This window comes from Lissotriton helveticus, chromosome 7 (assembly GCF_964261635.1).
Source record: "Lissotriton helveticus chromosome 7, aLisHel1.1, whole genome shotgun sequence".
NCBI classification, from domain to species: domain Eukaryota; kingdom Metazoa; phylum Chordata; class Amphibia; order Caudata; family Salamandridae; genus Lissotriton; species Lissotriton helveticus.
The window spans coordinates 901860644-901885203 of NC_136068.1; the positions used below are offsets into that span (position 1 = coordinate 901860644).

At 39.6% G+C, this 24560-nt stretch overlaps 1 pseudogene; it reads left to right on the forward strand.

Moving 5' to 3' along the window:
• Positions 1 to 330: 330 nt before the first annotated feature.
• LOC144769323 (myelin expression factor 2 pseudogene) overlaps positions 331 to 24560 on the forward strand; it is an 82653-nt pseudogene continuing 58423 nt past the window's right edge.

Genomic DNA, 24560 nt, shown 5'->3' on the forward strand with positions numbered 1-24560 from the left:
GCAGACACTTTCAAATGGAAATTGTTATTTCTCTGTTCAAACGTTAACTCAGCATTGAGGTTTGGGAGCTCTGCAGCCAGAGGTGGCACCTGTTCCCAGAAAGTCTTCCATATCATCCTCACTATGTCGGTGTTTTTAGGAAGCTGACTCATGCTACCACGGAGACAGCACTGCAGCATCAGGGGACATGGCCTTCATGCTTAGCCACAGTTCCTGAGTAACCCTTCATTCATAGGGTGGATGGAATCTGGACTGCATGCGTGCGCACCTGCCATGCTTCTTCTGTTGTTCCTCAGCCTGGTGGCCCTGTGCACCATCTGGCCTGGGGACATGGACATGGTTGCAAGCAATTCCTCCCTTCAGACCCCATCGGCTGCTGACCTGCGCACTGGGCAGAGATTCTTCCTGTACTTTGCCTACAACAGTAACCTGCTGAGGGAGAGGATCTTGCTCAGTAACCCATCTGCCACCTTCTACATCACAGGGAGTCTGCAGGTACACACTGTGTTATCAAAAAGAGTTACCCCTGTATAGCTCTCAAAATTAGCTGAAGCGGGATAGCCAGAGACAATGTCTCACATCAGCCTAACTCATATCATCCTTTCATCACCATAGTAGCCATCTGATCGTTTGCCACGTGACGCTGTCTGTATTCTTGGCTTTTAAAACATGTTGCATGCTGGGAGTTGTAGTTCAGCCACTAGCAAAATTAACATAAGCTCAACAGTGTTAGCATGCAGAGTGCTGTATGCTTAACACTCTGGTCTACTACGAGGTGCCACTCATTGCTTTATTTGCAAATCAGAGAGTGCAATTCAAAAAGCTCTGCTCAGAAGCCTGTGGGCATTGCAATTAAATGTTGCACGCTGAATACCATGGCTGGTGGTCCTCAGGCCTCTTTAATCTACCATACAACCCTTGTCCCTTTATCTCACTTGTTCAGGTCTCTGCTTTCTCCCATTGTGAAGGGTTTCCTTCTATGTCTTCCTCCCATTTTCCTCTTTGTTTGTTTTTCTGTATCTTGCTCTACTTTCCAAATCTCAGTGCCGGTGCTCCCTCACTGCCCCGGCAACGACCGGTTGAAATTAAAAAATGGATCCACCATTCCATGGAACATGGCCAGCTTACATCTGCACCTCCCCCACCTTGTTGTATTGTGGCAGAGACTGTACAGTAGTTCAGCACCTCTGCCACTGAGGAATAATTGTGTCCCAGGCTTTAAAAGTCTGCATGGCCACAGTTGTGTTTCACAGCCGTGACTATATGAGAGCACGGAAATTAACAATGACTTTTATCATAAAAAACAACCTGTACAGCAATCCCTTGTTTCTCAAGCAGTGACAGTCGTTCGTGGTTTTCTTTGCTACACAGACCATGTACAGGTTAGACCTCACAGGTAGAACAGTTCATCTGAAATATGTATTTTTCTTGATTCCTCAAGGTAGAGTGTCTACTACTGCAGAGCCCTGAAATGTCCTGAAATGTCCTTATTCAATGCATGGGTGGATGCTGCAATCTAGATTTCATAACTGCAAATACAATAGGCAAAAAGAAGTATAATTACACTACACAGAATGCCACTGAGCACAACTTCATTCAACTCCACATAATAAGTCACTACCACATAAATACACCCAGCAGAAAACCAATCTATACCATAGAGCAATTATTCACATAAGCACACTCTACAACATGCCACATAATTACAATCAGCATAATTTCACTCATACTACACAGTTACACGCCACACAAATCAACTCAAGGCTTTTCGATTACACACCACATAGTTCAACAATAAATCACATAATACAAATCAACAACCCAATTGCATTACACACCAAATACATACATTGGCACATAATTTCACATCACACCGCAAAATTCAACAGCACACCACATAATTAAACTCCACACAAAATACCCTGCAACAGATTTACTATCCATAACACATGATCCAGCGTGACACCTAATCAGGGATCAATACTCAATAACATCATACATAAATTGCCCATACACATTCACCCAAATCCCTGATGCGCTAGGAGTCGAGTTTTAATGACATTAATATTAGTTTCCTTCACAGGTTCATGTATAACCTTTCTAAATACATGACTAAACCTGTATATCAACTCCCTTTCCTCTGGTCGATGGACCAATTGGTTGAGTAGTTGATGGTAATAATAGTACTATCTATTTAACTATCTAGTTATCTAAATAATCACATACTCTTGGTAAGTTTATCTCAAATGAAATAATGCTCATTAGATACAGTTCACAAATGCAAACAAAGAATCTCACAAGAGGGAGAGAAAACATTCAGCAAATGCAAATCAGCGTCATACTCATCATCAATTAACAATTTGCATATAAAGGAGTGGATATATGAAGAGACAAGTTTCAGAGACAAAAAATACATTTGCAAATGATTATGCAAAGTACGAGTCAGAAGGATAATACTAACCCAAAGATCAGTGAAATACAACCCCTCTGACCAAGGAGGTAGTGGGGGTCCCCTGAAATAGAGTCAGGGAACAAAGATTACAGGGATAGCATCTGGACAAGGACAGGAACAGCTAGGCCTCTCTGCAAACTGACGGACAGCGACAATATCACCCCTCTCTCCTCTCCATCTGACCTAAGACTAAACCACACCCTCAAAGGCGCCCCAATTATACCCTAAAACCTACATGTCCATCCCTCATCAGTTGAAGCTCTTCATGAAATTTGACTACTTATTGGTTGGTTTGGGAGGTGGTCTGTCACACCATTTAGGTTCTTATTCAAAATTTCTGCACGCTCATTGTTCTATATGCTTTCTCATGACATAACTTTTGACTTGTTTATTTATTTCAACATTTGAAACATTTCATTTGGGTTCCACGGCCAGTCTCATCTTTTAGCAGGCGAACAATGCTGTTCGAGCTGAATAACCCTGGACTTTTATTCTTCCTCTGCCTTGCTCAGCTCTTCTGCCTGTTTTGTCAGGTCATCCTTTCTCACTCTCCAGCCCCTCATCTATCAGGCCAATTTAGGAAAGTGTAGGCCCATTCGGCTCACTATGATGAATAAACATAAGCATTCATTAATTACAAGGTAATGCACTTTTCATTGTTTACAAACCCACCTTTGCACTATCCCCTGTTAAAGTTTTCTTAGCATAAGCTTGGAGCAAAAGCAGCATCATTTATTTATTAATTTTAAAGCAGAATGCAAGATAAGAAATGCGGCCTAAATGTGCATTATTTCTGTTTCTTTCAAAATGCATTCCACGATGCGGCTTAGTTTTTTCATTCATTAGTTCACATTAGTTCACGCAAGCGCAAAGCAGTTTCCCACGTGTTCATGTGATTTGTATATTAATTTTTCATCTCAACACTGTTAGTATGTTTTATGGAGGTGTCAATCAGAGCTGGTTTCTTTTCACGAAAACCCTGCTCCATCACACACAATCCCACTACATATAATGCTGATACACTAAACACCACATCATTGCTATCCACATAATTTCACTGCACACTGTACCACATAATTCCACTACACACCACATACATCCACTCCACGCCAAAACACATAAGTAAAAACCATTTACAATGCCAATAGCTCTTACTCTTGTAAATGTGAGACCTACTGCATTGTTAATGCTTCTTCTTAAAATAAAACCCTACATATTCACAGTGTTTTCTGTCACAGGTCAGGAACTTCATAGCACTATAAATACACATGTATTTCCTTATTACAATGGACCTGCCATATGCTTAAATGTTTGAGTAGCTCGCTTTTCACATTTAAGAACCCCAAGATGTTCCTCCAATTGCCTGCGTGAGCATCAACTGGGCCTAAGTAGGACTTGGCTTGAATTTTCCAGCAATACGTTGTGAACATACAAGACAAGTCTTGCTTTATTTTTTATCTTTTTTCTTTTTCTTTTATTTCTTTTTAAATTAAAATAAATGTTTTTATGCGTGATATTTGCCTTGCCTTTTCCTTCGCTGATTAATTGTGTCACAGTCTCAAAGTAACATTGTGGCATCTGGCACCTTAGTGTTAGTGTGATGCCAAGTTGTGATCAACTGTTTGGTTATACAGAGTACCACTGTAATGGACAATTATAATATATACTAACCACAGAATTTGGAAAGTCTGTGGGAGTCCTGCTGAAATTCAAGCATGTTGACCGCTGGTTAGATACAGAGCATATTCCTCCCATGAGTTACATATCCAGTCTAAAGTGCCAACTAGGAAAGGCGAGAAAGTTGCCATGTTGCACACCACAAACTGAAGGGACTCGTTTGTGTTCATTGGTAGGTTACATTGTTATCAAAGTCAATAGTACAGAGTTTGTCGAAGTATAGGAGGATGTGAGGATATATTATCGCCAGGAAACTGCCGATAAAGCGGTGATAATGGCCTTGATAATATGCTCTATGAATTCCAATCGAAGCCCATGTTAGATGTGAACACATCTAACATGGGCTTCGATTGGAATTCATAGAGCATATTATCAAGGCCATTATCACCGCTTTATCGGCAGTTTCCTACCGATAAAAGCGACGATAATGTATCGCCTGTCCTTGATAATATGCTCCTTGGTCTGCTAGAATTTGAATCCTCTGCTCTCTCCTACAGGCTTTCTATCCAATGAGGAATGCCCTTTTATGTAGAGAATACAGTGCACGCTATGCAGCCCAGCAAATATATAAAACCAAGCATTAGCAAAGTCGAAAGATCTGGCTTTTTGCAGTAATGCAAGCAAACTGCATTTGTGTTTAACTTTGTTTCCATTTGTAAGCACCTTAAAATCAGACTTTTTGGCATTGTCATAGCCTGTTTATTTTTCTCAGGAAACATTCTTCCCATTTTCGAAATTATCTATGCTTTAAAGTTCGGGGATCATATGCATCATTTTGTGTCATCTTTCTTTGTTTTTTAACTTGTTTGCTAAAAGTTAATGTATCGTTTTGTCCTGGTCTGATTCTGTTGTCTATCAGGGAATCTGAATTTTAATGGAAGTGGGACATACCAGCCTCCAACGAACATCTGTTTCTCTGAAGGTGTTTTTTTCATGGGAAGTAACTATAAAGTAACTACTGATCCTTGGTTGCAGGCACCCTTCAAAGGCCATATGTAAAGTGGATGTAGTCCCCATGATTTGCTTGCTGGCAAACATACTCATCTGTAACGTATACACAGGTTCCTTTACCACATAACCCTTCTGAGACCCGGGTGCAGCTTGCAGGTAGCATATTCTAATCATTTTCACAAACTTGAGCAGCCGCGGCCCGTGGAGGGAGTTGCGATGGGGCAGACAGGCTGGGCGGGGGAGGGGCAGGGTGGGTGGTGATAAACACCGGAATATGGATGATTGCAGGTAAGTAAAGAATGGACCCTGCATCGCAAAATGCGATGCAGGGTGCGCTACGAACTTCGTTTTATTAATTTAATTCTTTACTTACCTGCAATCATCCATATTCCGGTGTTTATCACCACCCACCCTGCCCCTCCCCCACCTGTCTGCCTCACCGCAACTCCCTCCAAGGGCCGTTGCTGAACTTGAGTGGCTGAAGGCTCATTCTACTGAGATTTGTATTGCTTTGCAGCGTTGTGATTGGCTTAGGGGAGCCAGGGTGATTCCTATTCTGGCCTGATTCGGAGTAAAGACGGAGGAGAGATTTGGCAATAAGGTACTTTTTTTCTTCTTTTTTACACCCCATTATCTCCCCACCCCCACTACTCCCAATCTGTGCCGGCTGCCACTGAAGATCGTTACATGCCCTAGAATGTGCTGATGTAGGGTAACATTCTCTGATCTGTGAGTAAAACTGCACGCTTCTCACATTTTATGTATGTTTTTAAATGCCAGCAACCTATTATTAAGACCTCAAACACAAAGAACGTTTAATATCACTAAAAAATGAAGTTGGATGAGATATTTTATATGCAGTTATCTGAACATGAAAGTGCAACAGAATAGTTAAAGAATATTTTGTTCTTTCTCTGATACCTGCCCCACACTCACTATCAGAGCCTCCTTTGCACTCGCGGTCACAATAACCATGGGCCAGATGTAGGAGCCCAAATACCGGTCGGTAACGACTGATTTCGGCCGTTACCGACCGGTATTTAGGAACTGGGATGTAGGGGGCCAATTTTACCGATTCTGTAAATTTACCAAATCGGTAAATTTACCGAATCGGTAAAATACCGAATCGGTAAAGTTCGGTATTTATGAATCGGTAAATACGAATTACCTACATCTGGCCCTATATTCTTTAAGCAATTTGACCACTGGCCCATGCAGAGATATGCATCTTCCTTACATTTATATTTTTATTGGTGAATCAAACTCCTGTTTTGTGGGGCTTCAAGTGTGTTGCTGTTAACTTTAAAAAGAGGCTTTATAAGAAAACAGCACTAAATCATGGTGGGTTCGGACTTGTTCACATCCACAAAGCAAAACAATTATCTCATGTTTGAGTTATTTACTCATCCCAAAGGTTTTGTTCCAGTCACACTCTAGCATTAAGGGACAATGTCCGTAATTTGTGCTTCAGTGTTGATTATTGTTAGACATTAGAGAAAGAAAATGGAGTATTAGTTCAGGGAAGTGAGAACTCGCCACAAATATTAATTACAATTTTTGTAAGGGTGAACCACTAAAGTCACTAAATAAATCTTTGCTGAACCCTCTCATAGCTTGAGACAAAGAAGCCAGGCTTAACTTAGAGGCAATGTGTAAAATATTTATTACTGCACTTAAACAGTTAAGTAATACAAACACAATACAAAAAAAGTCCTAAACCAATTTGGAAAAATAGAGGAAATAGTAATAAACAAAATGACATTAAAATGACAAAAATCCAACAAATAGAACTTGAAATATGAATTTTTAAATGTTGAATTGAGATTAACACCAAAAACCACAAAGCACCAACCCTGGCTATACGGTCACACCAGACCGGGTCAAAGTCAAAAGTTAAGTCTGACTGTATTCTGATACAGGGACAAGGATTGCCCCAGGGGAAATTTTACCTTCTGACTTACAAAATTATATGGAGAAAAGGTGTTCGTCGATGAGCTGTTAATGGGCAGCTGCAAGCTCGATCCGAAGTTCGGCTCTGCATTGGCAGGTTGCGGAAGAACAGGGACCCAGTCTAGTAATCAATAAAAGAGGGATACTCTGAGCAGGCACAGACATCAAAGACCTGACTCTGTCCAGGAAGGCCTCAATGTTGAGGTCAGATTCAGTCCCAATGAAGCCCTCCACTTTCGGACTTAGAACATTTCTGAAAGTCAGATCTCCTTAAGCAGAGTAAACCAACAAGCTGGGGCCTACCGGCGATTTAACGTTGATGGCTGTGGCTGCAATAGTGGCCCTTGTCCCCAGTGGTTTTCTAGTCAGATTTTGGCTAAATGTATTTTAGTCACAGATCCTGCACTTTGGGGTCAGGAGGAATATATGTATGATTAAGATAGGTGTTATATCAAGTGGTGAAATGGATGAATAAAGGAATGCTGTACTGTAATTTTGTAATTGTATAATTCTATCATTTTTGATATGCTTATCTAAATGCAATAGTTTTATTTAAATGCATTATTCTGTATATCGGCCGCTCAACTACTTTGCTCAATCAGCAACACTAGGAATGAATTTGATGATTCTAGCCACATTATCTGCACCATCTTGGAATGGCTATATTGCCAATAAAAGCCCATGTATCACTCAAAACATGAGTGATTATTGCGCAGTTTTCATCGATAAGCTTAAGGGTTTAATGTTTTAAAATGTATACTCGCATTAAGTTAAAAACCGGTTTCCCGAACCAAAAATATTAAACACGTATATTCTATACTTAATATATGTACCGGAAAGTCTGATAATTAGTAGATGTTTTTGGGAATGTAGTTAACCGGCTTAAGTAAATGCCAGACAATTCCATTATGCTATGCATAGAAGTATTCATTACATATAACGCTAGTTAAGTTCCAACGGGTTCATTAAAACCAAAAAGGGACTTATCTGCGCCATCTTGGAGAGAGGCCCGGAAAATGTCATTTTACTCCACATCATTATCGCACTAGCTTTACTCTCACCAAATTCGTCAAAATCGAGAAAATCAGCGCCATTATAGTGGGCACCAGAACGATTAATTAGCCAGTTGGTCCATAATAAAAATCGTGTTTCCTAACATTTAAGTGTTTCAAGAAAAGGGGAAGCTATTCAATATTATCAATTATAAGTATTTTTCGGAAGTCCAGAAGGACATTTCAGAAATATGTCTAATTTGAAAGTTTTAATGGAAAAAATATTAAATATCCTTATCTTAGCTCAACGAGAATGTGATATTAGTATTACATCACGCATTGGTGTCTCATCGTATTAGAAGAGTTAAACTCTGCGATCAAAAGACTCAATATCTTTATTGCCTCCAAACTGTCCTAGTCTGCTTGTTGTTAATACAGAAATGCAAACTGGACATAAAAAATTGTGATTATTGGTTTCAAGTGTGTGTAAGTCCTCTGGTTTGCACACTATAGATAGCCCTCTAATTATTCTCAAAGTTTTTTAAATCAAGGGATTTTTTATGTCCAGTTTGCATTTCTGTATTAACAACAAGCAGACTAGGACAGCTCGGAGGCAATAAAGATATTGAGTCTTTTGATCGCAGACATTAACTCTTCTAATATGTCGAGGCACCAATGCGTGATGTAATACAAAGATCACATTCTCGTTGAGCTAAGATAAGGATATTTAATATTTTTTATATTAAAATTTTCAAATTAGACATATTTCTGAAATTTCCTTCTGGTCGTCCGAAAAATACTTATAATTGATATTATTGAATAGCTTCCCTTTTTTTTAAAACAATTAAATGATAGGAAACACGATTTTTCCTATGGACCAACTGGCTAATTAATCGTTCTGGTGCCCACTATAATGGCGATGATTTTTTGATTTTGAAGAATTTGATGAGATTACAGCTAGTGCGATAACGATGTGGAGTAAAATTAAATTTTCCGGGCCTCTCTCCAAGATGGCGCTGATTAGTCCCTCTTTGGTTTTGATGAACCCGTTGGAACTAAACTAGCATTATATGTAATGAATACTGATGTGCATAGCATAATGGAATTGTCTGGCATTTACTTATGCCGGTTAACTACATTCCCAAAAACATCTAATAATTATCAGACTTTCCGGTACATATATTAAGTATAGACTATACGTGTTTAATATTTTTGGTTCGGGAAACTGGTTTTTAACTTAATGCGAATATACATTTTAAAACATTAAACCCTTAAGCTTATCGATGAAAACTGCGCAATAATCACTCATGTTTTAGTGATACATGGGGTTTTATTGGCAATATAGCCATTCCAAGATGGTGCAGATAATGTGGCTTAAATCGAGACGGGCCTATAAACCGGCTCCAGGTGTTTCTAGTTTAATGTACATAGTGGGCTATTTAAATGCCGGCCGTGACTGCCATCCTCGCAAATCGCGATGGATGCCACGCCACGGAGCCGGCAGCGACATTTTTTGAAAGTAAGTGTAAGCGTTACTCTGCTAGTTTTTCTGCCGTTTTTTCTGCCCCTCTTTCCTTATTTTTGTTTTCCCACTTTAACTTAGTTAAAGAGTGGTGTAGCCTGGTTCTGCACAAAGGTAGCTTAAAACACGAGTCTCTGTAGAGGGATTTTCATAGGTTACAACTGCTCTCCTACTGCTCGATTGAAGGACCAACTTCTAGGTCCCTCTTGCATGATGATACTTTTCAAATCTGTTAAGTATCCAGTAAGGTAGACTCAGGCATTCTTGTGTTGCTTGAGATAATATGGCAACCGAACTAGATCACTGCGAGATGGGCTACTTTACATTCTACGCCTTGTTTTGGAATAGCGTTACAAATATAAGTCTGGAATTTTAGACCACTTATTGACACTTATTGCCCTGATCTAATATCACCATACATGCAAGTTGGTCATATAAAAAGACGATGAAAATAATCTTTTGGCCAATATATCAGTGGGCAAGGGGCTATATGTCCCGAATTTTTTTATCTTAATAGAAAATATATATTTTATTTATTTATTTATTTCGAGTTTTATATAGCGCGTAGTTACCCTAGAGCATCCCAGCGCTTATTCCAGAACAACTGAAAGATGGCAGTCAGGCATGGTCAAAGACGGTATACACCCGTTACAACGGATCTTTTACTCCGCACTACCATTACAACGCGACCATTACTCCGCATACCATTACAACGCATTGCGCTGGGGGGCGCTCTAGGATAGGGAATAAGTATAATTTACTATCCAACACCTTCCCTAGGGTCCACGGGGACTGGAGTTAGAATAGTAAATTATACTTACCACTATCCAGCGCCCCAAGGCGCTATGCGTTGTAACGGTATGCGGAGTAAAAGTCGCGTTGTAATGGTCTGCGGAGTAAAAGTATGCGTTATAACGTCATACATCCGTCAAAGACATTAGTTAGGGAAGAGGTGCGTTTTAAGGAGTTTACGAAACCGGAGAAGACAAGTCTCCGAGCGTAGAGTCAGTTCCAAAGGATCGCTATATTCACTGAGAATCTTCTCCCCCCCGTTCGTGTCTTTTTAACTTTAGGAATTCTGAGCAGGTGTTTCTGATCTGAACGCAAGGCTCTGTTGGCCTTGTAAGGTACGACTAAATTCCTCAGAATGGGGGGTCCCTTATTCTGAAGGATTTTATGCGCCATACAGAGAGACTTGAATTTAACCCTTTCGCGCACTGGAAGCCAATGCAGCGCCTTCAATGCAGGTTTAGCTGACCGTATCGTTGGAATGCTCTTAAGAAGCCGCGCAGCAGCATTTTGAATCTGTTGAAGTTTGTTAAACGTTGATTCAGGTGCACCAAGATAGACAGCATTGCTATAGTGTAATCTTGAAACAATCAACCCCTGAATAAGCAGCTTTCTAGATCGTGGAGGAAGGAGGGGCAGAACTTTCCGAGGTGCACGGAGAAGACCGAAGCAGACTCCCGCCGTTTTTTTCGCCTGGGTCCTGAAAGAGAGGTCTTGTTCCAGCCAGACCCCAAGACTCTTGATCTCCTCCTTTGGACTAGGGAGCTCGCACAAACAACTGGGCCAACTGGTCAGGGGAAGGGAGGCTCCTTTATGTCCTAAGAGCATTATCTCGGTCTTCGACCCATTTAGCTTCAGCGCCGATTTGCACATCCAAGTATGGACTTTGGACAGGCAAGAGTGTAGTGTGTCTGAGCTTTTTGCCAGCTGGGATAAGGTAACCTCCAGCTGAGTATCATCTGCGTAGCTCACGGTTTTAATACCAAATGGGGCAACCAAATCCTCCAAGGGGGCCATATACATTTTGAACAATGTGGGGCTTAGGGATGAGCCTTGTGGCACACCACAATGAAGGGGGATTGACGCTGATGGTGCACTACCTTCCCATACTTGGTAAGTCTGGTCACTAAGAAATGACTTAAGCCATTTCAAAGCCACTCCTGTTACCCCTACGTCTGACAGCCGTTGAATGAGCACTTGATGGTTAACAGTGTCGAAAGCCGCGCTAAGATCCAGGAGGATCACTGCCACTGATCCTCCCGAATCTAGAATGCTTCTGGCTTCCTCAACGACTGCCAGAAGAGCAGCATCGGTGCCCTGGCCCGGCCGAAAGCCTGTTTGCGAATTTCTCAGCAGGCCATTGGACTCAAGAAAGTGTGATAGATGTAAATTCACTAACCTTTCCGCGATTTTACTGAGTCCAGGAAGCAAAGAAATCGGCCTGTAATTCGCTAGGTCCAATGGGTCTAGGTGAGGCTTTTTCAGGAGGGCTGTCACAACTGCTCCCTTCCAGCTCGGTGGCACCAGACTACAAGCAAAGGATGCGTTAATTAGCTCGGTAACAGGGTTGGCAATAGTAGTTCCTACCTGTTTCAGGATCCTCATAGCGACCGGGTCACTGGGGGAACCGCTCTTAATAGTGACCAGCACTTTAAGAACCTCTTCCACTGATGTTGGTCCGAAAGCTTCCAGATATACGGGGGTCCAACTGATTCACTGCTGCTCTCTGCTATCTGGTCAATCTGGGGCAGAGCACTTAAAATGTTCTCTATTTTGGTGGAAAAAAAATTCGCCAGATCCTCACATTTTTCTCCTGGATTGTCATGAACTGACAAAGGCTCGGGAACTCTCATTAGTTCCTTAACCACTAAAAATATTTCTCTTGAGGAATTCGAGGAATTTTTTATCCTTTCCTCAAAGAATTGTGCTTTAGTACGACGAAGAGCGCATTTGTATGCCCTTATCGCCGAGCGATATTCAATTCTTTTAGATTCGCCCTATTCCTTCCTCCATGTGCGCTCTAACTTCTTACAACCCTTCCTAAGAGTTCTCAACTCGGGAGTGTACCAAGGAGCAGAGCTTATTCTCTTCTCCCTTTTTGTGACTTTTCTTTATGGGAGGATAGAATCAAGTGAGCTGGTCAGCCAGTTGCCGAAGTTCTCGTCTGCCAGTACCGGGTCACAAACTAAAGGGGGGCGCGAGCATTCAAGTCTAAGGGCCCAGTTCTCGACCGGCAGCCTGGACCAAGCTCTTTCCACGATACGATCACTCAGGAGAAATGTGGTCCTGGCCTCCAATTGCCAAGTAAAAGGCACCAGAAGATGATCTGACCACGGAAGGGGGTAGGGAGGCATGGCCCTACAAAGGGGCATATTAGAAAAAATCGGGTCAAGCAAATGGCCCTTGTTGTGTGTGGCTCCAGAATTGATCAGGCCTACCTCATAGGTCTTAAGATCACGTTGTAGGTCTATCGCCGACAGGTCCGTCAGGTCGTTAAAGTGGAGATTAAAATCTTCCAGCGTCATAAAGTTGGTGGTAGTAGATTCCAAAAGCGTAATGGTTTCCATGAGGGAGCTAACAAAATTTCCAGTGCACCCTGGTGGGCGATACACCAGTAGACCTGCCACCGAGACCGTGGGTGAAATCTGCAGAGAGAACTGACAACTCTCGCAATCCAACACCCCGCTATTCTGTGCCCTGCATACAAATGAATCCCTATATAATATGGCGATAACACCTCCTCGACCAACTGGCCTATTCTGTCAACATATTAAAAAGCCCAGGGGGTGGGCTCGTACAATATCCACCTCAGAGCTCGGAGTGAGCCACGTTTCTGTTAAAAACAGGATATCTAAATTATGATCCTGTATAAGAAAGTTGATCTCTAGAGAGTGCCTCGGAAGGGGTCTGCAATTCAGCAAGGCCATTTGCAAGGAGCTCTTTCCCTTGGATGGCTGGGACGAACAGCATACCTCACAATAAGAAAAAGGTTTTGCTCCTCTGTAGGTATAGGTGCAGGTGGTCTTTTTAGGGGGACGTAATGACATAAGGTTGTTGCGGGTATACGTAAGACTGGGCCCTAATGATTTTAACAGGGGTACTGGCCCTGAGCCCGCCTGGGCCCGGACGGGCCCAGACGGGCTGGACTCTGGCGCGACTCCGGCACCATTACGGCGCTAAATATCTCTATTTATATATATATATATATATATATATATATATATATATATATATATATATATATATATATATAATTATATTTTTTTTTTCCCTTTTTAGCATTTTGAAGAATAAGGACAGTTTATTAGGACTGGTGACATCAGTGAATGGTCTATTTTGGGTTTGACACAAGGAAAACAAAGTCAATCAAACATAAAGTATGGATCCCCCTATACTGAAAATGGGTTAGAATAGATGCACCTAGTTACTACATGTGTGCACATTCAAGATAGGACTATTATATTCTAAAACATTAAATTTTATTCAATATAACAGATAAATCTGATATCATATAGAACTCAATTGTGAAGATACAGATTCAATCCATAAAAGACATAGAAAATTACATCTTTCAGTAAGGAATGCCAACTTTCCATTGGTTTAGGAATTCTCTCAAAATTGTCAAAAAAACCTCTTATTTAAGGCCCACCGGATTTTAAAATAACAATGAACTAGCCATAACAGGAAAAGAGAAAAAATCCTATGTTGATATTATTAGCCAGATAGAGTGCTCAATCTATTAGTAATAAAATGTCAGTGGAATCACAAATGTAATGCAGTGTAAATTGGGATAGGATTGTATCACGCAAATTGTCATGTAAATATTCTATAGTTTCTTTTTTTGTAATGTAGTAAGATTGTAAATTAGCAAAATGTATAAAATGTAAAATTCGTGTTATGTTTGTAAATAATTTGTATATATATGTGTCATTTGTAGCCCTGAAGAAGTTCTTGAAGGACGAAACGCGTTGGCTACGGCTACGGTCTGTTTTTTAACCGCTTCCGTGCGGCGCCGATTCCGCCCCTGTGCTGGACATTCCAGAACAGAGTGTGGTCGTGACGGAACCGTTCCGTCATCAGCACAGCTCAGCCGTGACTGATGACGGAACGGTTCCGTCACAAGCATCGAAGGGGTTAATGGAAAGAAAAAATTCATGGAATAAATAAAGAATATACTACAAACAACTCCACTGAATACTCATCATCTGTATGGAACAAGTTGTGTCAATATATGAAAAGACTTTTGTTATATGAGTTTCAATTATATTTTTAGAGTGCTGGACCAATGTTTATTGTTCTAAAATAAGACATGGTTGTCTTGGGAGATTTAGGGGTTTTGAATATCTGGTCCTCTGCACCACATTTTGAGATATAGGTATCATTAAGGATAGGTGTGATTGTGCTTGGCCCCAAACCCCATTGGTTTGTGTGTTTCAAACTCCTAATTTAAAACAAAATCCTAACTTAAGACAAAATCCTAACTTAATTCAAAATCCTAACTTTACTACTATTAAATACCTTCTGTGATTACCAAAAGTAGTAAGTTTAGGATTTTGTCTCAGATAAATTCTGTGAGTGAATCGGCCCCAATATTATCAAACTTGAAAAGAACGACAGTCTGTATGTAACGGACCCTAACAATATTCTTAGTATATTTGAAAGATTCTATAAAGGACTATATCAAGAGAACCCCCTCTGTTCTACATCATAGGGGAAGAAGGAAGTGTGAGGGAGCAGCTGGGAGTGATTGACCCAGCAGTGAGTTTGGAGTTGGAGGCTGACATTGCATTGGAGGAAGTCATAGATGCTCTGCATCTGATGACTTCAGGAAAGGCTGCAGGCCCTGAGTAGATTCCTCTCTGATTATGAAAGTGCTGAAGGCTGAGCAAGTCCCTTGACTCTTGGATCGGTTCTTGAGTGTACAACAAAATGGAATCACTCCTCAATCTTGGCAAGGTACAGATATAGTCATCTGTCCAAAGAAAGCCATGCCATTGGATAACCCTGCCTCTTACCAACCAATTACCCTAACAAATGCCGATGCTAAACCTATTCTAAAATCTTGGCTGTCTGGTTTGGGAGGATCATAGCTCATCTAGTAACTCCATGGCAAAATGGATTCATACCAAGTAGGGGAACTACGGATCACATCAGATGTGTTATATCCTTGTCAGATATAGAGAAGTCACAGGTGAGATGATGCTATGATCCTCCTTGACACAGAGAAAGCCATTGATCAGGCCTCATGGCAGTACCTATGGGGAATTTTGGCATAAACCGGTTTTGGCACATGCTTTATTACCGCTATTAGGGCATTGTTGCTTAAACTGTATGCCAGGCTTCAAATGATGGGGAAAGAGTCTGGAAAAATTGAGGGGGCTAGAGGGACAAGGCAGGGCTGTCCTTGCTCGCCAATCTTGTTTGCCATGGATAGTGACCCATTTATTAAACAGATCCTGCAAAGTCAAGCAATAAAACCTGTATGTGTCAGTGGGTATGACACAAAAGTACTGGCATATGCAGACGACATTGCCATAGTAACTTCGGACCCGGAGAGTGCAATGTCAGAGGTCGAAATTCTAGCTGGGAAATATGGGGGAAAATCAAGTATACTCCTGATTAAAGAGAAAACACAGATTGTTTGTACTAAGAATATTAATCTTCAAGATGTCCGCAGGATGGATACGGCTCTGTATTTGGGAGTTACAATAAATTGTAAGGTGGGTTCCATATGGTTGATTAATTTGGACCCCATTTTTAGCAAGATCAGTACTGATTTAAGACATATAGATAAGCCGCACATGTCGATAATAGGGAGAAGTAATATACTTAAAATGGTAGCTCTCCCAAAGGTATTGTACCTGTTCCATTCTTTTCCCCTTAAGATTGAAGGAGCCAGATTCTATTTTTATAATTTTTATATGGCAGTATAAGAACACACATCAATCTTTGAAAACTTTCACACTTCCACAGTAGTGGGGAGGGTGAGCCGTCCCCAACTTGGTATTCTATTATTGGTTGGCACTTACTACAATAGATGGGAGTCTTGTTCTTTGCAGTCAATACAAGGATTGAGAGTCAGGAATATGGTTCTGTTCCCCCTACCATATAAGAGTTAGCTATAGGTAGAGATGCACATGGGGTTCTTCTTCAACAGCTTGAGGCCAGTTATTATAAAAAAAACCTTCTTTAAGATTTTAATGGTGGTTTGAAAAGTTTGGAATAAGGTGGACATATTAATGAAGGTACCGAGATACAAGTATATACCCCTGTGGTGATCTCCCCTTTTCCTGGCCATGTTTTATGGTGTAATGGGTAGGCACTGCGGACAATATGGTATTACCAGGATAGGTGACATCTATAAGGCAAAATAACTCTGTTCATTTTAAGATCTACAGCAGGATTATGGAAGAGCCACTAGAGCTTATTTTAAGTATATGCAGGCAAAGGAATTTGTTAACCAATTTAGGGTCCTTCACTTTTTTTAGATAAAATCCCCCACCTGGAAACTATTAAGTGCGAGGACTGTAGAATTAGATGTATTTATAAAATCCTACTGGATTCCATCCCGGATGTATGACGTTACATCGCATACTTTTACAACGCCTACCTTTACAACGCGGTTTTTACCACGCATACCATTACAACGCATAATGTTTTTAGGCGCTGGATAGTGAATAGTTTAATTTACTATTCCAACTCCAGTCCCCGTGGATAGTAGGGAAGGTTATTGGATAGTAAATTAACCTATTCCCTATCCTAGAGCGCCCCCCAGAGCAATGCGTTGTAATAGTTTGCGTTGTAAAAGTTGCGTTGTAATGGTAGTTCGTTGTAAAAGTTTCGTTGTAAAGGCTGTTTCCCTCCATCCCAGATGATTTAGAGAATATTGAAGCTAAATGGGCCAAGAAGTTAGGGTAAGGGGATGCAGACCTATCTATGTCAATTGCCTTAGGAAGGAAGATCTTTCTCTTGGCAAACTTGAAGGCCCAGTATTATAAAACAATTTTTAGTTTATATTTCACACCAGAAAAGCTATTTTGGTGGGGAAAATGGAGAACAATAAGTGCCCTAGGTGTGGGCAAGGCCCTGCTGAAATGATACATATGTTTTATGGTCGCGAAAAACTGATACCCTTAAAGACAGGATTTGAGACTTTGTGGCAGTGGTGCCAGGTAAAGAAATGCATATCAGTCAGCTCATGGTGCTCCTGGGATATGATAACAGGGATGAATTGGATGTTATTCAGATAAATTGTATTTTTATCTCGGTTGCAGTAGCTCATTTGCTGATAGCAACAAGATGGAAAAATTCATAGCCCCCTATGTATCAAGCATGGTTTGCCCTTCTACTAAGTCTCTATACCCAAGAAAGGGATTTGCGTAATTGCAAGGGCAGATGCTCTACGACCACATGGCTCGCCGGAAACCTAGTGAATAGGGACTGGTTGGCCTCAGATTTTCGGAGGGGGTGAAGCGGCCTTCAGGATTGCACCCTTTTATGCTAATTACGGGTAAAATCCCTCTCTACTAATTTATTGTAACTATATATTTACATGTTTATATACTTATATATATATATATGTATGTATATATACATATATGTATATATACAAATATATAAATATGTAGATATATATGTATACATGGAGATATATACATATATATATATATATTCACTGAAAAAAAATAGGTTTCACACCAGTTATAGTTAGGAATTAGCATTTAAAATACCTATTAAATTCACTGAAAAAACCATAGGTTTTACACCAGTTATAGTTAGCTGGAAATTTTACTCGCATAAAACCATTGAAATTCCCACGTTACAGTTAGTTGGACTCACTATGACTTGCGCGTGCAATGCACTGCTGATGACGTCACATATTACATCACTAATGACATGGTCAGTGACATCACTCATGACATCACTGATGACACCATCTAGTGAATGTGTGTCTTTCTGAAAAATACATATGGTTTATATATGTATATGTAAAAGTTGATGGAAGAATACATGTTTAAATAGGTGTCTAAAGGGATGATTTAAAAAAAAATTGATTGGTTAACTGGCTTATTAAGTGTATCTTAGTGAATACATATATTAGTGAGTAATGTTTAAATATTTCGATATATGTATTAGTGTTTCACTTTGTGTGTAAGTGGCTGCATGGGTTGGTGAGTAGCTACATGTGTATGTATATAGGTTATTAGATGTTTTTCTTAGTATCAGTATGAGTGTTTGTATGGTTTGGTGGAGGTATTACTTAGCACATAGATGCATGAATGACTGACTCTCTCTTTGTATGTGTTTTGAAGACAGCATATGAGCAGGACTGTATGGGTGGATGACTGTGTATATGTGTGTGTTACTGAGTGAATGAGTGTCTCACTAGTTTCTTTATCAGTAACTACATATGTTTTAATCTAGTGTATGTGAATATTGATGTATATAAGTGAGTATATCTGAGAGTAAGAGATTGTAAGAGTTCCTATTTAAATTAGTATGTGTTTCTATAAGTGATTGTTTAAGACAGTAAGTATGTGTAAGTTTCCTTAGAAGTAAAGTGGTAGTGTGTGTATAGCTGTATATGCAAATAAATGGATGTTGAATAGTTCATTTGCATGTGTGAGTATGTGTGTGAGTAACTTTTGGATGACTGTCATTGTGTAACAGGATGTATAGGTGTATCACTACATATGATGAGTCAGTATATGTATGAGTGACTATATTGAACTGTTGGTGAATGAGTGAATGTGTATATAGATGGTGGAATTATTGAATTGGTTCTTGTAAGTGATATGGCTAAATCCATTTTTTGTAAATTTTAGTTTCTATTTTTAAATATTTGTTTCAAGGGTTACATTACAGTGAAAGGAGGTCTGTCACTCTGTCACAAGGATGGTGTCATCAGTGATGTCATGAGTGATGTCACTGACCATGTCATGAGTGATGTAATATGTGACGTCATCAGCAGTGCATTGCACGCGCAAGTTATAGTGAGTCCAACTAACTATAACGTGGGAATTTCAATGGTTTTATGCGAGTAAAATTTCCAGCTAACTATAACTGGTGTAAAACCTATGGTTTTTTCAGTGAATTTAATAGGTTTTTTAAATGCTAATTCCTAACTATAACTGGTGTGAAACCTATGGTTTTTTTCAGTGAATTTCAATGGTTTTTTAATAGCAAATCTTTATAGGTATAAAAAATAATACATTTTAAAACGAATTTTATATTGTATAATTATGTCAAAATATATATTTTTTTTTATATTTAACTTGGGGCGCGCCCTGGGGCGTGTACCGGGGAGCGTCCTGGGAGCGCTATTGCCGCAAACGAAAACAACATCGTGATGTATCGCGTACACGCGTGATGCGTCATATGATGCACAGCGTAATAGCAACCGAAAGCACGCGATCGCATACGATCGCGAAACGTCCTGAAGCGCTTACGCTACGCACCCGCGGGCGCGCCCCAGAGCGCGACTACGGGCGCGCCCTGGAGCGCGACTACGGGCGCGCCCCGGAGCGAGTAGCGTAAGCGCGTCGGGTTATGTGACTTGAAAATAACACTTTCTATTGGTGCAGAACAGGTTTGGTTTCTAAATGAGTAATGCCTGGGTCTTTTGACCAGCCTGGGTCTTATGACCTGAAAATAACACTTTCTATTGGTGCAGAACAGTTTTGGTTTCCATATGAGTAAAGCCTTGGTCTTGTGACCTGAAAATAACACTTCTGATTGGTTCAGCACAGTTTTCTTTTCCAAATGATAAAAACCCCACCTTTCTTCCTCACTCTGACTTTGTCCTTTGACTGAGGAAGACCTGTTTCATCTACAGAGACAATTCTTTTGTACTTTGAAATGGCTACTGTAGCAGCAACAGCTGGAGCATCTGCACCACCACCACCACCACAACCACCAAGAGGACCACCACAACAATACATTGCTGGTGGAGAAGAGGAGGAGGGGAGCAGATGGCTGCCGGAAAAAATTACCCCATACAAGCCAAAAGAACACATTGTATGGGAGTTTTTTCACTTCCAGAGGGCAAGAAAAAAGTTAATGCGGCTAAGGTAACATGTCGAATCTGTGGTGCAGAACTCTCAAGGGGCAATCCAGATAAAAAATATTCATTTGGTAATAATACCATGATTAGGCGTATGCAGAGATCAGGGAACTGGCCAGTCACCTCCCCCAGTGTTCAAGGACCAGCTCCAAAAGAAAGCAACCCACTCAATCGGGACCAGAAACATCAGAGGTGATGCCTTGTATCCAGCAACGATTTGGTACTTTTAAAATCACTTGTACTGAATGTGGCAAGCTCATCGCCTATCGTGAAAAGAGCGTAAAGCTGATCGTCCTTGCTGGTGAGAATCACATTTGCCTAAAAAAAAAGAAGTAATTTTTTTCCGTTTTTTGTTTTTTGCTCCAGTTGAGCCATTTTCAATTCCCTTTCTCTTTGTTTCTTCCCATAAAAAATACAAAAAAATATAAAACTGTTTTGAAAAGCCAAAAAAAGTACAAAATGTTCAAAAAACATTAAAAAATATAAAACAACAAAAAGAATAAAAAACAACAGTTCTTTTTAGAACTACCTTTCATTTATAAAATTAAACCTATATTTTTAAAGGATCTCTGTCAATTTTTTGTCCTTAGGGTACGCGTACCGGGGCGCGCCCCCCAAAAAAATAGATTTTTTTTTTAATGAAGCAGTTAGCATGAGGGTAGGACACAAAGAGAGTTATGTTAAGAGAAAAAGAGCTACAAGATGACCACAGAGGAATTGTTTGTTACATAGTGAGAAAAGTAAAATGACTAAAAGAGCGAAAGAAAGGAAGAGAGAGGAAGAACACTAAAGTAGAGATAGTGTGAGACTGTGATTGGCTGTTAAAAGAAAAAGAAAGGACAGTAAAAAATGGAGAATGAAGGGTAGTGGTGGAACCATGATAAATGAAGAACGATGAGGGAAAGTGAGAAAAGACCAGGTAGTATAAGTAAAGAGGGGTGAAAGAGGGAGAAAAAATAAATTAGGATAACACATGGGGAGTGACAAAGAGAGAGGACAAAGAGAGTAAAGGAAACAGTACCTGAATGCAAAAAAAGATAAGTAATGCAGTGTGTGTGACTTATAGGGAGTCAGTGGGTGTAGGTCGGTGTGGGTGTGTAAGGTGTGTCTGTGGGTGTGGTTGTGTGGAGTGTTTCGGTGTGGGTGGAGGTGAGGGTGTGTGAAATATGTGTGAGAAGTGTATGAGTGTGGGGTGTATATGTGTTCGATGTATGTGTGTGTATGGAATGTGTGTGTGTGTTTGAGGAGTGTGTGTGAGAGGATTTTTTGTGTGTATGAGGTGTGTGTGTGGTGTGTGTGTGTGGTGTATGTTACAGGTGTGTGTATGTGTTGGGGGGATGAGGTGTATGTGTAGGTGTAAGGTAAATAATTAAGAAAAAGAGAATGAGTGAAGAAGCAAAGGAAGGGAACAGAGGGTAAGTGCAGTAAAGAATAGGAATTGAAAGAAGTTGAATATGAGAGGGGAAATAGGGAGAGGGGAGTAAACATGTACAATAAGAATAAGTGAGGGAAGCAGAGTAAAGACACAGGAGTGAGGTAGATTGAGAAAATGTTAGTGACCTTAAAGCAAAGGGTGATGACAAACTACATTTTTTTAGTCATACTTACCATATAATAAATGTAACTTTAATTAATTTGTTTTACTACACTTTGTATCTGTGAAAGAGAGAAGAAAAAATAAGTTATAATTAGTAAAATATGTATTTTAAATTAAAAGATACAAATGAAGAGGTTAAAAATCATAACGCTCTATTTAGAAATAAAGTTAGAGTGAAGGACACAGAAAGGGAATTAAACTAAGGTAGAAGGACAAAAAGAGAGAAAAAGAAATTGAAGGAGAGCAAATTACAAAGAGTAAGGCATATAGATTCACTGACAAAAAGAGAGAGAAGAACAGAGAAATGAACTGAAGGTAAGAAAGATACTAAAACAATGTGAGTTAGCAAAACTAAATCAGGAAACAGAAGTAAGTAAAAAGATAATGACTGAGACAGAAAACAGTCTAATTAAGGATGCATTTAGAAGAATGAGGATTAGATAACTGAGAGTAAGTGAAGAACAGTCACAGAGTGAAAGGATGAAGGGAGACAGGATAATATACAACGATTGAGGGAAATGGACTGAGGGAGTTATAAGGTAGACACACTAAGAGAAAAACTGAGTGAGGTGGAGTACAATGAATGAGAAAAGGAAATGAGTAAGTGAGAAAAAAGAAGGAAAGAGTGGAGAAGACAACTAAACCAGTGGTACTGAGAGAAAATAATTTGGTGATGAAAGTAAAGAGAAGGACATTGAAAGAAAGGAAATGAGGGATAGTAATGGAACCAGAGTAAAAGAAATGGGATGAAGAACGATGAGAGAGGAGCAGTGAAGTTGTTGTAAAAGAAGTGATAGAAGGTAGATAAACACAAGTGAACATAACACAAGTAGAGTGAGGCACTGAGGACATAGAAGTAGTGAACGAAAAATAGAGAGAAGAGGTCAAAAGTAAGGAACAAACAAAGATAAGCGAGGGAGAGTGGATGAATTATAGTGATAGAGTGCAATAATACTGCTGAGTGAGTAAACAGGAATTACTAAAAGAGCAAAGGAGGAAAATACGGAAAAGAGAAGTAAAGCAGAGAGACTGAAAGCTAAAAAGTTATGCAAGGGAGAGACGGGATGCACACAGTTGAAATGAGAATGAGGGGTTGTCAAAGAAGTGGAGTAAGGGAACGGGGGTTACAGAGAGTGAGAGAAAGACATTATAAGTGAGTAAAAAGAGCTGAAAGAGGATGGAAAAAGGAAAGTAAGTGTCAGAGAATGGGAATACAATTTATTTACACAATCCAAAGTATAAAATAACTTGTACAACATGTTACATAGTTTATTTTTGCTGTTCTCAGAATATATTGAATTTCACTTAAAACAGTGAATTCAAATTACTCATCATATGACAGCGGGAAAAAAAAACACAATCTAAAAGATTGTGTTTTAAAAAAAAACGTAAATACTGACAAATGACAAATGTACGCTAAACTTAGATTGACTTACTTTTCCTTGAGGCCAAATACTGTATCATGGTGGTCCTTTTCTCGTTGGAAAGTACTTTGCTGTTCACTTAAAAATCCATTTCATCGACTTTCTATAAGAAAAGCTCCAAGAACATCTGAAATATTTTCAATATTTTCATATACTCCTTTTTTTCAGTCATGACTCTTTACTCATTCCTGCACCTTTCCATTTGGCCAAATAGTGTCAGATGTATGAGTATATGTTCAAATTAATTCTAAGGCACTCTGAAATGACCTTTTTCCCGACTTTCTGAAAGAAAGGCTCTACAACATTTTCACAATATTTAAGTATTTGTAAAACCATCTCTGACTCACTCTTGTTCATCATTTTGTATAATACTAATATCACTTACTATGAAATCCACTTACAGTACCAATATGACAAGTCCATTTTTTATATTGCCTGGATCACTTTTACTCAGAATATATTTTTAAACAGCAAAATAACGTTTATTAACTGCTCCCGTCTTCATTGGCCAATTACTTTTACCTAAATTTTGGCTGTAAAAACACTAGGTATGAATTTATAAAGCCAAAAGGCAAACGTTGTTTGAAAGTCAAATGAGTGTCGTTACATTGGGTCCAACCTTTAGAAGTTTTTAAATAGCATGTGTAATGCCCTGATGTTGTAGAAGGACCATCATGAAAAATAATAGCTACAGTTGCAAAGGTTCTTCCTGATATCGACAACTGAGAAGCCACGAAATTTTTAATAGAAGTTGTCAATTTAGTTCCATCAGGTCTACATAGTTAGAACATTAAAATGACATAGTGACCATAATTTTGTAGAAATAATGTGGACAGCATTGTAGACTTACATTGGGTACACACCATATTGTGATCCGCTGCTTTAACTAGATTATTAAAAGGCACTGATTTGCAGTCTGGTAAAGTCAAATATATAAATCTTTCAGAGTCTATTCTAGTAGTACTTGATGAAGCACAGTTATCACAGTCATGTTGCCATTGATAAGAAAGGTTAAAAAGATTTTTTATATCTACTCCTTCATCTTCCAATACATCACACATATACATTAAAAATTCCTGACAATCCTGCTGAATTATCTGTGAAAATTGATTTTGACCTGAACATATATCTACAAGATTTCTA